We start from the raw sequence: 15781 nt of genomic DNA, 5'->3' as shown, positions 1-15781 counted from the left end.
CACACAGTCCAAGGCTTTGGTATAGTCAATAAAGGAGAAATACATGTTTTTTCTAGGACTCTATCTTTTTTTTTTGATGATCCAGCGGATGTTGGCAATTTGACCTCTGGGTCCTCTACCTTTTCTAAAACCAGCTTAAACATCTGGAAGTTCATGGTTCAAATATTGCTGAAGCCTGTCTTGGAGAATTTTGAGCATTATTTTACTAGTGTGTGAGATGAGTGCAATTGTGTGATAGTTTGAGCATTCTTTGGCATTGCCTTTCTCTGGGATTGGAATGACAATTGATCTTTTCCAGTTTTGTGGCCACTGCTGAGTTTTCCAAATTTGCTGGCACATTGAGTGCAGCACTTTCACAACATCATCTTTCAGGATTTGGAATAGCTTAACTGGAATTCCATTGCCTCCACTAGCTTTGTTCATAGTTCTGCTTTCCAAGACCCACTTGACTTCACATTCCAGGATGTCTGGCTCTAGGTGAGTGATCACACCATCATGATTATCTAGGTCAGGAAGCTCTATTTTGTACAGTTCTTCTGTGTATTCTTGCCACCTCTTCTTAATATCTTCTGCTTCTGTTAGGTCCATACCATTTTTGTCCTTTATCGAGCCCATCTTTGCATGAGATGTCCCCTTGGTATCTCTAATTTTCTTGAAGAGATCTCTAGTCTTTCCCATTCTGTTGTTTTCCTCTATTTCTTTGCATTGATCACTAACGAAGATTTTCTTATCTCTTCTTGCTCTTCTTTGGAACTCTGAATTCAGATGCTTATATCTTTTCTTTTCTCCTTTGCTTTTTGCTTCTCTTCTTTTCACAGCTATTTGTAAGGCCTCCTCAGTCAAACATTTTTCTTTTTTTCATTTCTTTCCTTGGAGATGGTCTTGATCCCTGTCTCCTGTACAATGCCACTAACCTTTGTTCATAGATCATCAGGCACTCTATCTATCAGATCTAGTCCCTTAAATCTATTTCTCATTTCCACTGTATAACCATAAGAGATTTGATATAGGTCATACCTGAATGGTCTAGTGGTTTTTCCTACTTTCTTCAATTTAAGTTTGAATTTGGCAATAAGGAGTTCATGATCTGATCCACGGTCAGCTCCTAGTCTTGTTTTCGCTGACTGTATAGAGCTTCTCCATCTTTGGCTGCAAAGAATATAATCAATCTGATTTCGGTGTTGACCATCTAGTGATGTCCATGTGTAGAGTCTTCTCTTGTGTTGTCAGAAGAGGGTGTTTGCTATGACCAGTGCATTCTCTTGGCAAAGCTCTATTAGCCTTTGCCCTGCTTCAATCCGTACTTCAAGGCCAAATTTGCCTGTTTCTTCAGGTGTTTCTTGACTTCCTACTTTTGCATTCCAGTCCCCATATAATGAAAAGGACATCTTTTTGGGGTATTAGTTCTAAAAGGTCTTGTAGGTCTTCATAGAACCATTCAACTTCAGCTTCTTCAGTGTTACTGGTTGGGGCATAGACTTGGATTACCGTGATATTTAATGGTTTGCCTTGGAAGCGGACAGAGATCATTCTGTTGTTTTTGAGATTGCATCTAAGTACTACATTTTGGACTCTTTTTTTGACCATGATGGCTACTCCATTTCTTCTACAGGATTCCTGCCCAGAGTAGTAATTATAATGGTCATCTGAGTTAAATTCACCCATTCCAGTCCATTTTAGTTCACTGGTTCCTAGAATGTCAACGTTTACTCTTGCCATCTCCTGTTTGACCACTTCCATTTTGCCTTGTATCATGGACCTAACATTCCAGGTTCCTATGCAATATTGCTCCTTACAGCATCAGACCTTGCTTCTATCACCAGTCACGTGCACAACTGGGTATTGTTTTTGCTTTGGCTCCATCCCTTCATTCTTTCTGGAGTTATTTCTCCACTGATCTCCAGTAGCATATTGGGCACCTACTGACCTGGGGAGTTCCTTTTTCAGTATCCTATCACTTTGCCTTTTCATACTGTTCATAGGGTTCTCAAGGCAAGAATACTGAAGTGGTTTGCCATTCCCTTCTCCAGTGGACCACACTCTGTCAGACCTCTCCACCATGACCCTCCAGTCTTGATTGGCCCCACAGGGCATGGCTTAGTTTCATTGAGTTAGACAAAGCTGTGGTCCTTGTGATCAGATTGGCTAGTTTTCTGTGATTATGGTTTCAGTGTGTCTGCCCTCTGATGCCCTCTTGCAACACCTATCATTTTACTTGGGTTTCTGTTACCTTGGTTGTGAATTCTCTCTTCACAGCTGCTCCAGCAAAGCACAGCCACTGCTCATTACCTTGAACGAGGTTGCACCTCCTGACCTTGAAAGTAGAGTAGCTCCTCTTGGCCCTCCTGCGCCCGCACAACCACTGCTCCATGGACGTGGGTTGCACCTCTTGGCTGCTGCCCCTGACCTCGGCCTTGGGTAGCTCGTCTTGGTCACCGCCCCTGACCTCGGACATGGGATAGCTTCTCTCAGCCACTCCTTCACTGTCTCAGACTGGCGCTCTGGGTTGCTGCCCCTGACCTTGGATGTGGGGTAGCTCCTCTCGGCCGCAATTCTGTGGGGTCAGTAGCAGCCGCTGTGCTTCTGTGCTATCTTTGATTGTTAGATAAACTCAATCCCTGCTTTCTTGTTATTTAACTTGCTGGTGTATCCTGCCTTTTTTTATTTAGCTCATTGAATATATTGTTTTCCCATCTTATACATTTTTTCTTTTTAAAATATCAGTTATTAATTTAAATACCTCATGAATCACTTGCTATGTCTTGAAATTTAGTGAAGCAAAATTTCTTGGTGATTTGGTATACTTATCTATTCATTTTCAGGAGTTAAGCTTTTGTTTCATTTTTCTTTCTTTTTTTTTTTTTTCCTTTTTCAGTTCCTGGCTGTAATTCCAATGTGATGCTTACAAAAGCCATTTGTGAAGACAAAGAATGAACTTTTAGGTAAAATAAGTCCCTCGATAGTATACATTTTTGTAATATTATCAACACAAAAGCATGAGCATATAATCTTGCTTCTAAAATTATAGCATGGTTTGAAGTTTTTGTACTGTTATTCATTGTTTTTGAAAAGTTGACTCATATATTTCAAACAATACCTAGTATCTTTCCCTGAAATTATGGTGTCATATATCTACAACAGAGTTGTAAACTGCCAACCAACTAGGAGAGGAGTCATATCAAAATACACTACTTGAATACACCCAATAAAATCACTGGGACTCCTAGGTGGCTCAGTCGTAAAGAATCTGCCTGCCAATGCAGGAGCCACAGGAGACATGGGTTTAATCCCTGGGTTAGGAAGATCCCCTGGAGGAGGAAATGGCAACCCATTCTAGTATTCTTGCCTGGAGAATCCCATGGACAGGGGAGCCTGGAAGACTACAGTCTATGGGGTTTCAAAGGGCCAGACATGACTGAGTGACAGAACACACACAAAAAAATCATAAAAATAATCTATGATTATTTTAATAACAATAGTTTTGATCAGTTCTGAGTAAATTAAGTAAGATTATTATACCTATTGAATTCTTATTTAAATGTAGTCAACATAAATAGTGCCCAACTTATCAATGAGCAAAAGAATATACATTTATATAATTAGAATACATCCATAAAAACTGATAGATTTACAAATATTCTTATTGATATGCAAATTCAAAAACCAAGTGATAATTCACACTAGGGCTAATAAACAGCACCTAGTTTTTTCACTACCAATAGGAGCAAAAGTCCATGTACTAAAATTCTATCTTTATTTTAAAAAAACTTTTATAATTTATCAAGGTCATATACTCACACTGCTGCTGCTAAGTCGCTTCAGTCGTGTCTGACTCTGTGCAACCCCATAGACGGCAGCCCACTAGGCTCCCCTGTCCCTGGGACTCTCCAGGCAAGAACACTGGAGTGGGTTGCCATTTCCTTCTCCAGTGCATGAAAGTGAAAAGTGAAAGTGAAGTCACTCAGTTGTGTCCGACTCTTAGCGACCCCTACAAATGCCTTATTAGGATCTTAATGAGATTCATAAAACATTACAATTTATTTCATTTTTAATCATTTATAAATCATATAATTTTTCATGTTCAAATTGTTTGAAGGCCTATTAATTTTTAATATTTGTATATATCTTATAATTCTATAAATGTGACAAATAGTAAAACTTAATAGTCAAACAAGGCCTGGGCACTATATAAAATTAGACACCACATAAAACTTATGGACACTACTATATAAAATTGATTTTCTTTTTCATTCTTGTAAACTAGCTTGTTAAATTATATTGTATTTTAGACCAGAGAGAATATCAGAATAGTTAAAGGTATGGGAGAATATTTGTCCTAAGCTATGTACAGAGTGAAGAAATATATGTAAAGATAACTAGAGATAGAGAGGGGGAAAAGGGGAATTAGGTTAAATCTACAAGGGTAAGTGATTTAGTAATCCAAACATCAAAAAATACACCCAAAAAATTCTGTACATGGACATTAAAGAAAGTTCAATAACATTCATATTAGAATTTAATGACTGAGTAGAGTTTTCACCCAAATGTAAGTTATCACATAAGAGTAAGTTAAAAAGTTCTCATGGTTACAGTATCCAAAAATGATGATAAAACTAAGTTCAAGCCAAGATTAATAATAAGCAGAACCAAATGCTGAAATAAAAATGAAAAATGAGACCAGGAAAATAATCTATTTCCAAATGTTGGAGATCAGGACCTTCAAAAATAAGAGTATTTAAATTGCTTTATACGGTTTGTAGTTATACAGCAGAAAACAGAGATTTTCTTTTTAAATGCTTGGTTTTCGTGGATGCCTGAAAATCCATTGCCCCAGAGGAACTCTAAGTCTTTCTACTGTAGCATCTGAGCAGTGAGAGTGCCTGGGTTGCCATATTTCATGGTGCAACTTATAGTTTATCATGTCATCTATCCTAGATATTGCATTATCATATATGTTTGATATTATTTTAGAAAACCAGGAAAGAAGGACACATGGAATCAAATGAAATATTACAGTAAGTGGTTCTGATTTATTGAGAATAATCTTTATGTATATTAAAGTGATCATAGAACAAGAATTACTGCATTCTGACTCATAAAACCTTCTGCATTAATTCAGACTTCTTTCCCCGAATGAAACTGTTTTTCACTTCTGTGACAATCTTACATAACATTTGTAAAATTTTAAAGTCATTCTAAGATTATAAGCATTTTAAAATTATTCAGCATTGTAGGAACCAATATTCAATGGTATGAAAGAAAAATTGTCATAATTTTCAGATGAAATGAAAAGATTGACAAAAATGGGTAAATTGGGAAAAGTACAACAAAGAATCTTTAGATCCTGTTGATTTTAATGTGACATGTTAAGAAGCATATTCATAATGATTTTCAGATATTGTACATATAAATATTGTGTTCTTAGATCATTCAGTTGTGTCCAACTATTTGCGAGTCCATGGACTGTAGCCCACCAGCCTTCCTGTTCATGGGATTCTCTAGGCAAGAATACTGGAGTGGGTTGATGATTCCTTCTCTAGGGGATCTTCTCCACCCAGGGATAGAAGCTGGGTTTCCTGCATTTCAGGCAGATTCTTTACCATCTGAGCCACCGTGGAAGCCCATAAAATATTACCACGTAATACGGAAAATATAATACTATCACAAAGAGAGGATCGATTTTATACTAGAAAGGCAGTCAGTAATAAGTGGTAGTCATCATCTAATTTGTTCCAAACTACTTTTTGAAAACAAATAGGAAGGAAAAAAAGAGTATGTTTGTTTTATCCACAACTGACAGTATCAGTAAAACTGAGAGTCAAAGGTTTTATAAATCATACTTCTCTTGCCAATACCAATTAATTTTCTTATTCCTATATATTAATTAACATAGGTATTCTAATTTCCATTATTTAAAAGGCAAGTAAAACTCTCTTTCATCACTATGATACTACATTTAAAATTTTAATTATAAAGCTAGTTAAAGGTTTGCATCCAGTATTTAGAAAAAAGTATTTTATATTAAATTGGTCATTAAATAGTAATTGGGAATAAAGTATTTTTAAATGAATGCAAAATACCAATAAATATTATATCAATATCAGTTCATACTTAACAAATTTAGCTTTTGAATGAAAATTTCCCCACATAAAATGCACCATCAAGTCTGTATTGACACATACCTAGGTGTATTTAATTTTAATACAGTATTTTAGGATGTTAGAAAATACAATTGTATTAATAAAACTAAGATATGATTAATAAAAGTTCAACCTTTGTAAGAAAATTTATTGTATATCTAAATATGTATTTCTTCAAAATAGTTCTAAATATGTTAAAGAGGAACACTATTAACAAATATTAATCATGAAAGTTAATAATTATTGGGTACTTACTGTACCCTAAGTACAGAATAACTGCTTAAAGAATTATCTGTTTTTCATTATATGTCATGTTTCCTTTTTCCAGAACTAATTACAAACTGTTCTTTTATACTATGCATTTCTACAGTGTGATTTTTACAGCACTTTTAAAATGGATAAAGCTATAATTAATTAATTTTATATTTTTCAAGTTTATGCAACACTGAGAAAATACTGATTGTAACCCTTTTTTCTTCCTTTTCTGAAATTCAGGAAATGTTTATAGGGATAATGTTTATAAGGATTAGTCTTCTGTCTGAAATTCATGAATCTAACTTTTAGCCACAGTCAATAGGTCTGTTAACTAAAAAAATTAATACAAAAATAAATAAATAAATACAAATCATTATATCTGAATGTCTCACTGCTATTTCAACCAAGTCAACACAGGATAAATATATATGTCTTTAAAAGTACATTTCAGCATTTTTCCATTTCTTAGTCTATTCCACAAATCTGTTAAAATAATTATTTATAAAATGTGCAATTTCTAACCTCTTAGATAAAAGGTAACAAATCAATTACAGTAATATTTTACTTGAAAGAAATTGTATTCTGAAATTCCTAATGCCATCACTAGACACACTGGAGCTCAAATTGCCCATTCACTGTCATTCTGGAAGAACAGACTTTGGTCCAGGACAAAAGTGTCAGAGTGAGAACTAAGATTTCTTGAGTCACAGGTTTGCATTCCTTTTACATCAACACTTGGCCACCATACTGAAAATGTTCAAACAAAACCAAACCTGAGGTGTTTTACTTTCAACTGAATATTTCCTCATATATTTTCTCCCCATTGTAGTGATTGGTAACAGTGTGTATTTTTGCTACATTACATACTTTGTACTGTAACACTCCAAACAAGTTTAAATTATTTAATACAAAGATCAATTCTAGTTTTATTCTTACTTTTTTTTAAACCATTATCCTTGAGAGATGATAAACTTTATATTCACAATTATAAACAAATAAACAAAAACAGATGGTTTCAGATGATTAAATTTTCAAATTGCTAATTATAAACAGCCAAGTGGCCATAATTTTCATGGTAGTCATTGCAATTATCATTTCCAATTTTCAGCTATAAAAAAACTATTAAAGAAAGTATAAAATGATATCTATGATATTTGGGTGAACTAGTATTTCTCCATGTAGACACTTTGCTAAGTAAGTGTCATGGCTTAATTATTCAGCTGACTTCCATCCAGAAGAATTCTGTCCATCTGTTCAAATCCATGTTAAACAGGGTCATTTAAGAAAATGAACTTATAATAACATATGGTAACTAAATTCAGTATGTATTTTCTACTGCATTGATTAACTTAGAGAAATTCTTTTATGAAAATATGTATGTTCACACACCAAATTTTTCTTCTACCATGGAAGAAGTGAAGGAAAAGCAGGCTTTCCAGTTGGTGTCAATTGTGTACACTACTCTCAGTGCTATTGGATAATCTCAGATTGGACCACATATATGTTGTATGTTTCACCTGAGGAATATAAAAGATTTTGCTTACTAATTTTTAAATTGCTTTGAAGTTTACTCTTTAAAGTGGAATTTGTGTTTATGTTAAACAGATTCAAACTTAGATAGATAGAATAGTAACAGAAAAATAAAAGACTGACCAAGAGGTTCGTATAAGGAAAAAAAAAAAAAAAAGATGAATGTACCCTTCTAAGATTTGACTTGACTGATTAGCTCAATAATTTAATGATAAAAATAGTAAAAAAAAAAAAAAAATGAGCTATATCTTTTCTTTGCCATAACTGTTGTCTGGTTTGGAGTCCTACACAGGGATCTAATGTTTCAGGACAAATTCCAAGTGTTCTGTCCACATTATTCTTTGTGCATGCAAATTACTTTTAGATAAGATTTACCCCCAAATTCTGATGTATCTCTAAGCTACCCACCTTCGCTGAAACTTTCTCTACTTTTGAAACCAGAAAGCCAAAAAAAGAAAAAAGAAAAATAAACTTAGACATCTACATGAGATTTGAGAAGCTAAGTGACTCAATAGTTAATGCAAAAAAATTAAAGTATGATGCATGCTGTGAAAATGGACAATAAATGAAACACAGAGTGCACGGTTGTTTTAGCATGGGAAATATGAAAAAAGCCAGGATTTATCAAATTTGTATTTATTTTCAATACCTTTTTTATTTTTGTCTGTCATTTTCACTGAGAATCTAAGACAATGAGAACAAGAGAATTATGTGCAGCTTTCTGCCAGAGTCCAGCTCTAGCAGCCAGGGATTCAACCTGAAGAGATGGACAGTGTCAGCGAATGAGATAGCCTCTTAGTTTTCTTTTGAACTGCCTATTTTTTCAAGTTTAAGATTCTCTTTTATATTTACAAAAACATTAGGCCAGAGGTTTGACATTTTCAGTTCCCCCTCTCCCAGATTTATTATCTCCATAAACCATTTTTATTCTTCAAACAGAGTTCCTGCTTCAGGGATTCTCTCAGAATCAGCCTTATCATCTATTATCTACCTCTTCTAATGTGTCCTATAGTTAACTTGTGATTACATTGTAAGTCATGCTACATTTCTTAGTTTACTACTTATCTTCCTAAATCCTGTTTGCCCCTAACATCCTGAGCTCACTATCTTTTAAAAATGCTTCTAGCTATAGTGTCTCTAAAAATTCCTAACTTCTATAAGCTATAGAAAAATATGCTAACTTTACAACATTCCTTAAATCTTTAACTTCTAACTATTTTAATTATTTCTAAGCCCTAAATTCAGTAAACTCATTTGCCATAAACATTCTCCTCACAAATAGGCTTCAGATAGCAATCCCTTCCATGGCCTCAAGCTATGGCCTACGTGCTCATCCTGGAACACTCTTTTGTAAAAGTCCTTGAACAAATATCAATGATTAACATTATGAATTATTTCTGAGCACAGCTGCAGAAGGCTTTGTGCCTTCTCATGCTCCTCTCAAGAACAATAAGCACCTTAATACTCCTTTTCAGTCAACTCAGCTGAGGAGAGGAAAAGACAAGTCAGAATTACGAGGCCTAACTCCTTTATCCTGGGACCATGCCTGCGGAATGAGGAGAGGGGTCTGGGGCCATGCCTCCATTTTGTCAGTAATGCCTAATGTGGCTCCAGACAGCTTTCACCATTGTGCATTCAGTTCCAGGCAAAAATATAATGACATTTCATTCGTGGATTCTTCTGACCCCCACTCCTGCCCCTCCCATTTCCATTTTTAAACAAAAAATAATTATTGATACAGTGTTGCTCAGTAAAATTTTAGTATTTCACTTTGCAAAATGTTTCCTTACATTTTGTCTGTTTAATGTTAAAATCACTGAGTAATTATTTATTAAAGCAGTAATTTAGGTAATCTTTTCATAAATTCTGAGAGAAAGAGGGAGAGAAAGGAGAGGGAGAGAGAAGAGTTTATTTAGTATCTTGGAACCAAATTGATCCCAAATAATCCCCTGATGGCTCAGACGGTAAAGTGTCTGCCTGCAATGTGGGAGAACTGTGTTTGGGTCGGGAAGATCCTCTGGAGAAGGAAATGGCAACCCACTCCAGTACTCTTGTCTGGAAAATTCCATGGATGGAGGATCCTGGTAGGTTACAGTCCATGGGATTGCAAAGAGTCTGACACATCTGAGCAACTTAACTTCACTAATATCCTATAATGTTCCTGTCACTTGGAAGGAAACTAATACTGAAGTAAAAATCTCCACACTATAATAGTAAAGTTTATTTCCCAAACCAGAAAAAACCTCAAAGTTAATATTAGATCACTGTTAATTCAGCATTAAGTATTTAATTAAAGATTAAAATTCTTTCATCTCTTTTCTTTGGTCTTATTCCCGTTTTCTATCTTACATTTGTCTTCAGCTATATATATATATATATATATATATTTTTTTTTTTTTTTTGGCCAATTTTAACTAGTGTCTTTTTTAGTGTGCTATCTCAACTCATTTACTGTCTATGAGAAATATTTTCTATGTCCTTATTTGAATATAAATGATTCAACATGAATTTAAGTATCTTCAAATTGTATAGTGCAGGTTTCACTTTTTTTGTCAAAAGTATCCTCCAAAGTTCAATATATATTATGTATATATGTAATATTAATATATAGTATAGCTGTATGATAGAATATATGCTTGTATTAATAAACCTTTCCCTAGCTAAGGTTAGTTAGTAGAGAGATTATTTCATTCATGGCATTTTTAATTATATTAGCTTAAATATGGAATTGAGAAATATTATTAGATCAGATATATTTTATGGGATTATCTATAAGGAAATTGTAAAAAGATAATGCATATGCAAACCTGTATATTGAGTGGTTGCTCCATCTATTCTATTCAGATGTTATCTGAGCTACAACTCTATTCCTCTGTGTTTAGTTAGTTATTCAAGATAGAACCCACATGGCTGACTGTTTTTCAGAAGGAACCATTAACACCATATTTGTATATGCTTTACTCAGCTTGAGAAATACATTTCTCATATAGATATCTGGCCCATCACTTTATCTATCTGGGACCAAAGACACTGGATGCTAAAGGGGAGTGCTGGGAAATAGCTAACATCATTATAATTTCTTTTGTTCTCCCCTACACTCAAAATGTGCTTTCCTCATGGCTCAAATGGTAAAGGATCTGCCTGCAATGCAAGAGACCTGGGTTGGGTAGATCCCCTGGAGAAGGGAATGGCAACCCACTCTAGTATTCTTGCCTGGAGAATCCCATGGACAGAGGACCCTGGCGGGATACAGTCCATGGAGTTGCAAACAGTTGGGCATGACTGAGTGACTAACACACACGCACACATTCAATATAACTTCTCTAAAGTTTTTAAAGTTTCTAACTTGTATTCTCAATTAATTGAAATGTTTGAATAGGCCTTTTAAGGATTAAATTTGTATTCAGTAAATGTTTATCAACTGCCAAATGTATCAGACATAGCTCTAGTTTCTAGACATATATTAATAGGCAAATTACCATTCTTTGCATGCAAAGAGCTTACCTTGTCATGGAAGAGGTGAAATAGACTGCCAATAAATAAACTCTAGAAGAATTCAGTCAGCAACATCATTGATGTTTGTTTATTTTTATTCTTATTAACAGAAAGCCAATTGGAAATATATGCCCTTGAAAAAATTAATCAGTATTTGAATTGTCACTGTCTACAGCTTGACTTAAACTGTCAATAGAGCAAAAGGAAGTTTTAGTTTAAACCTGAAATACACATTGCAAAAGCATGGTATAATTTCTCAGAGAATGTATACTAAATATATATTATAAGTTACAGTATCTATGCATGGGGCTTCCCAGGTGTCTCAGATGGTAAAGAATACGCCTGCAATGCAGGAGACCAGGGTTTGATCCCTGGGTTGGGAATATCCCTGGAGAAGGGAATAACTTCCCACTCCAGCATTCTTGCCTGGAGAATTCCATGGACAGAGGAGCCTGGTGGGCTACAGTCCATAGGGTCACAAAGAGTCAGACATGATCGAACAACTAACACTTTCACTTTTCATATTTTACATATATATTATATACAGAATAATTCAGACATATTGGGGGTTCAGTTTCAAAGCACTGCATGAAAGTTAATGTTGCAATAAAGTCACACAAGTCTTTTAGTTTCCCAATCTATGTAAAAGTTATGTTTATACAGTACTGTAGTCTATCAATTGTGCAGTAGCATAGTCTAAGAAAGCAATGTACATAATTTAATAAAAAAATTACTGCTACAAATGCTAACTGTCCTCTGAGCCCTTAGAGTTCCTAATCTTTTTGCTTGATTAAGGTAAGGTTCTTGCCTTGATCTTGAGGGCAGCTGATTGATCAGGGCGATGTTTCCTAAGGACTAGAGTGACTGTGGCAGTTTCTTAAAATATAACAGTGAAGTTTGGCACATAAACTGATTAGTCTTTTCACTTGAACACTAAGAAGCCATTGGAAAGTGAAAGTGAAGTTGCTCAGTCGTGTCCAACTCTTAAGCGACCCATGGACTACAGCCCACCAGGCCCTCTGTCCATGGGATTTTCCAGGCAAGAGTACTGGAGTGGGGTGCCATTGTCTTCTCCGTTAACAGCGGCTAGGCATATTATATTTACTTGGAGCTGATATACTTGGTGACCAGCCTTAGTGCCCTCGGACATGGGCGTGCTTGGCCAGCTCCCCAGAGTGTGATAGTTGAGTGCTTGTTGTAATGTGCAAGGCGCGATGTGCCCTCGCCAGCAATGAGCTCGAAAATGTCGTTGACGAAGGAGTTCATGATTCCCATGGCCTTGAACGAGATGGCGGTGACTGGATGGACTTGCTTCAGCACCTTGTACACGTACACGGAGTAGCTCTCCTTGCGGTCTGCGCTTGCGCTTCTTGCCGTCCTTCTTCTGGGCCTTGGTCACAGCTTTTTTAGAGCCCTTTTTAGGGGCTGGAGCAGACATGTTCAGGTTCAGGCATGTCTATAATGACAACACCCAACAACACAGAAAGATCTTGAAATGCATTGGAGGTTTGTTAATTGGCCTAATTTCAATGTGTTTGTGTCTCAGAAATTAGAGAGGCTCTAAAACAGGAGAGAGAGAGGGATCTATAGTAGTGTATTATTCTTTTCTTTATTCATGAAAATATAAGTAGGAAGTTACAGAATCCCCCAGACAAATTGTAAGAAAAAACAACTTTCTATGTGTAAGATTTACTTACACAAATTTCATTCCCTGGCCTTTAGGATATTATAGTTATTTTATAAATGAAGAACATACTTAGAAAAAGTCTGTAGATGCCTCTAGTAAATTAATACCAAATTAAAAGAAACAACAATGCCCTTACTAAAACTTACCAAAGTAGCATTTTAACTACTTCATTGTAGTCTGAGTCTGTGAAGTATAGTTATTGGGAGGAAGTGTACTGAGTAATAACTCCGGGAGTTGGTCATGGACAGGGAGGCCTGGTGTGCTGCGATTCATGGGGTCGCAAAGAATCGGACATGACTGAGCGACTGATCTGATCTGATCTGTACTGAAAAATAAAAGACCAAGATAATGCAAAGTGGGGAGAAATATTTTGAAACTTCTTTTCATGAGATATACAGTATGCCACAGTCATAAAAACTTTTAAAAGACAAGAAATTTTGTCTATAAAAACACTTTTCACAGTGCTATAGATGCTTTTGAAGGAAACAACGCTGACATCAGTTGAAGGTGAATCTGATAAATGCATGCCATTAGGTTTTTGACATTCCACTAGAGAAATGCAATAAAATCAACAGTGAGAAATAACAAGAAAGCAAAATAGAGACAAAGGCCAGGACCTCATAAACATTTTTCTTCAAAATTATAATTTAATCTCATATTGTCTCTCTTAAAATTTTATTGCTTACTAGTATTTTTTTATAAAAAATTGTTGTGAATGGTTTCACTTTTCAATGTCTATATCCAGGGAAGTTTTTCTGTCTTTTTATATATCATGAAAACAGTTGGGATGATTGTCAAGGTATGTCAGCTAATTAATTTTATAAGGCATCATTAATTAGAATAACTTCATTGGTGGCTTATGTTAATATTTTATTAAAATATTTCTAAGAATTAAAAAACTAAGCAAGATACACTACTGAAGAAATAAAGAATAAGGCAAAATAAAGTAAGAGATTAGGTCTATCTAAATTTAAAATCTACTAAAAATCCCTTAAAGTAAAAAGTATATATGCTCAATAAATTTAATAGAAAAAAGAATGAATACCTCTTGCGATCAGAAATTATTGGGGAATGCTGAGTAGAAGGAAAGTAGGTAGAAATCATAATGAAAAGTTGGAAGTAACCATGGTGCAGGAAAAGGCCAGAGTGAAAATAAGGACAGATTCAGAGAAATACCTACACCCACTTAATGCATTACAAAGCCACACACACACACACACACACAAGCAACTATAATCATCAAGATGATTACAACTTACATTCTCAGCAATAAAAGAGATCCTCCCCTCACTCCAGAAGCATTTGACCTAGACTAAATTCTAAAGCTAATATCCTTTTTTGGGGGGGAAACTAAAAGGTACACACTTTATTTATTATGTGAATCTTTCATAATGGTAAAATACATGGGATATGTGATTATTGTGAAATGACAATCAAGAGGGTTTATAACATTAAGTGGTATTTTATATTTATATACACTTTCAAATATAATAGAGTAAATGATAATCACAGATTTAAACGATAATCACAAGTGTAATAGGATGGAAGAAGTCTGAAAACTATAGTTTTGATCTTTGGAGTCTTCATTATATCTATTTACAATCAGTTAAAAATGTAATCAGTTAATAGAAAAGGCTGCTGCTCCTGCTGCTGCTGCTAAGTCGCTTCAGTCGTGTCCAACTCTGTGCGACCCCATAGACAGCAGCCCACCAGGCTCCCCTGTCCCTAGGATTCTGCAGGCAAGAACACTGGAGTGGGTAATAGAAAAGGCTATTGAGACATAATTCATCTTCATTTTCTTTTTTGACGTTCTTAAAAAGGTGGGAAAGTCTTGTAGTGTGGCTGTGGGTTTCTAAGTGAAATAAAAAAGTGTTTGACACCACCACAACACAAGCAGAGGACAGGAAGAAGCAATTCAAAGAGACATACACTAAATGCCTTTCATCACCAAAACACGTTATGAAGGCTCGAGTGGTGAGGATGAAGAAAACAAAAAAAAAAGGACAACTCATGCAAAAGAAGTGTTGGGGAGTGTGTAATTTCCTCAGTTCTGTCTCTTCACAACAAAAATTTGAAGCGACAGACCAGTTTTACAGCCCTTGGATGAACCAGTGTTAGAGCTCCTTGTTACAGCTCAGTTTATTTAGAAAGTAAAGGAAAATACATCCTCGAGGCGTGAGGGCATGCCAACCCAAAAGATGTGAAGAGAAGAGAGAGAGGCCCCTGGCCTTTTGGCTCCTCTTTATATATTTTTCTCTTCTCCCTGGACCTGCCCTATATAAATTGGGCTAGCCGGGAGTGCTGTTTGTTTTACCTGAGGTCCTCACTCCGGTTCTCGGACCTTCCTTTGTTCTATTTTCGCAGCCTTTTCCATTCTTTGTCTTTTAGCCACTGCCATTATGGACTCCTTTTTCCTATTCTAACTACCTAACAGAAATAACAAGGAATCATGTAAATAGAAAACGTGGTAGCAATAGCAATAATAGCAACTAGAGAAACAATATTCAATAACAGTAACAGTAATAATAAATATATAATAGTTATAAATGTATACATAGTTGTATATATTATTTACTGAGCACATATTTATTATTACAGGACTTATCCTAACTGCATGATTTGTTACTGATATTTTCAACACTTGTAACAACATTGGGAGGTAAGTACATTTTCC

The sequence above is a fragment of the Bos taurus genome, chromosome 6 (assembly GCF_002263795.3).
Source record: "Bos taurus isolate L1 Dominette 01449 registration number 42190680 breed Hereford chromosome 6, ARS-UCD2.0, whole genome shotgun sequence".
Taxonomy (NCBI): Eukaryota; Metazoa; Chordata; class Mammalia; order Artiodactyla; family Bovidae; genus Bos; species Bos taurus.
This window is presented reverse-complemented; position numbering follows the sequence as displayed.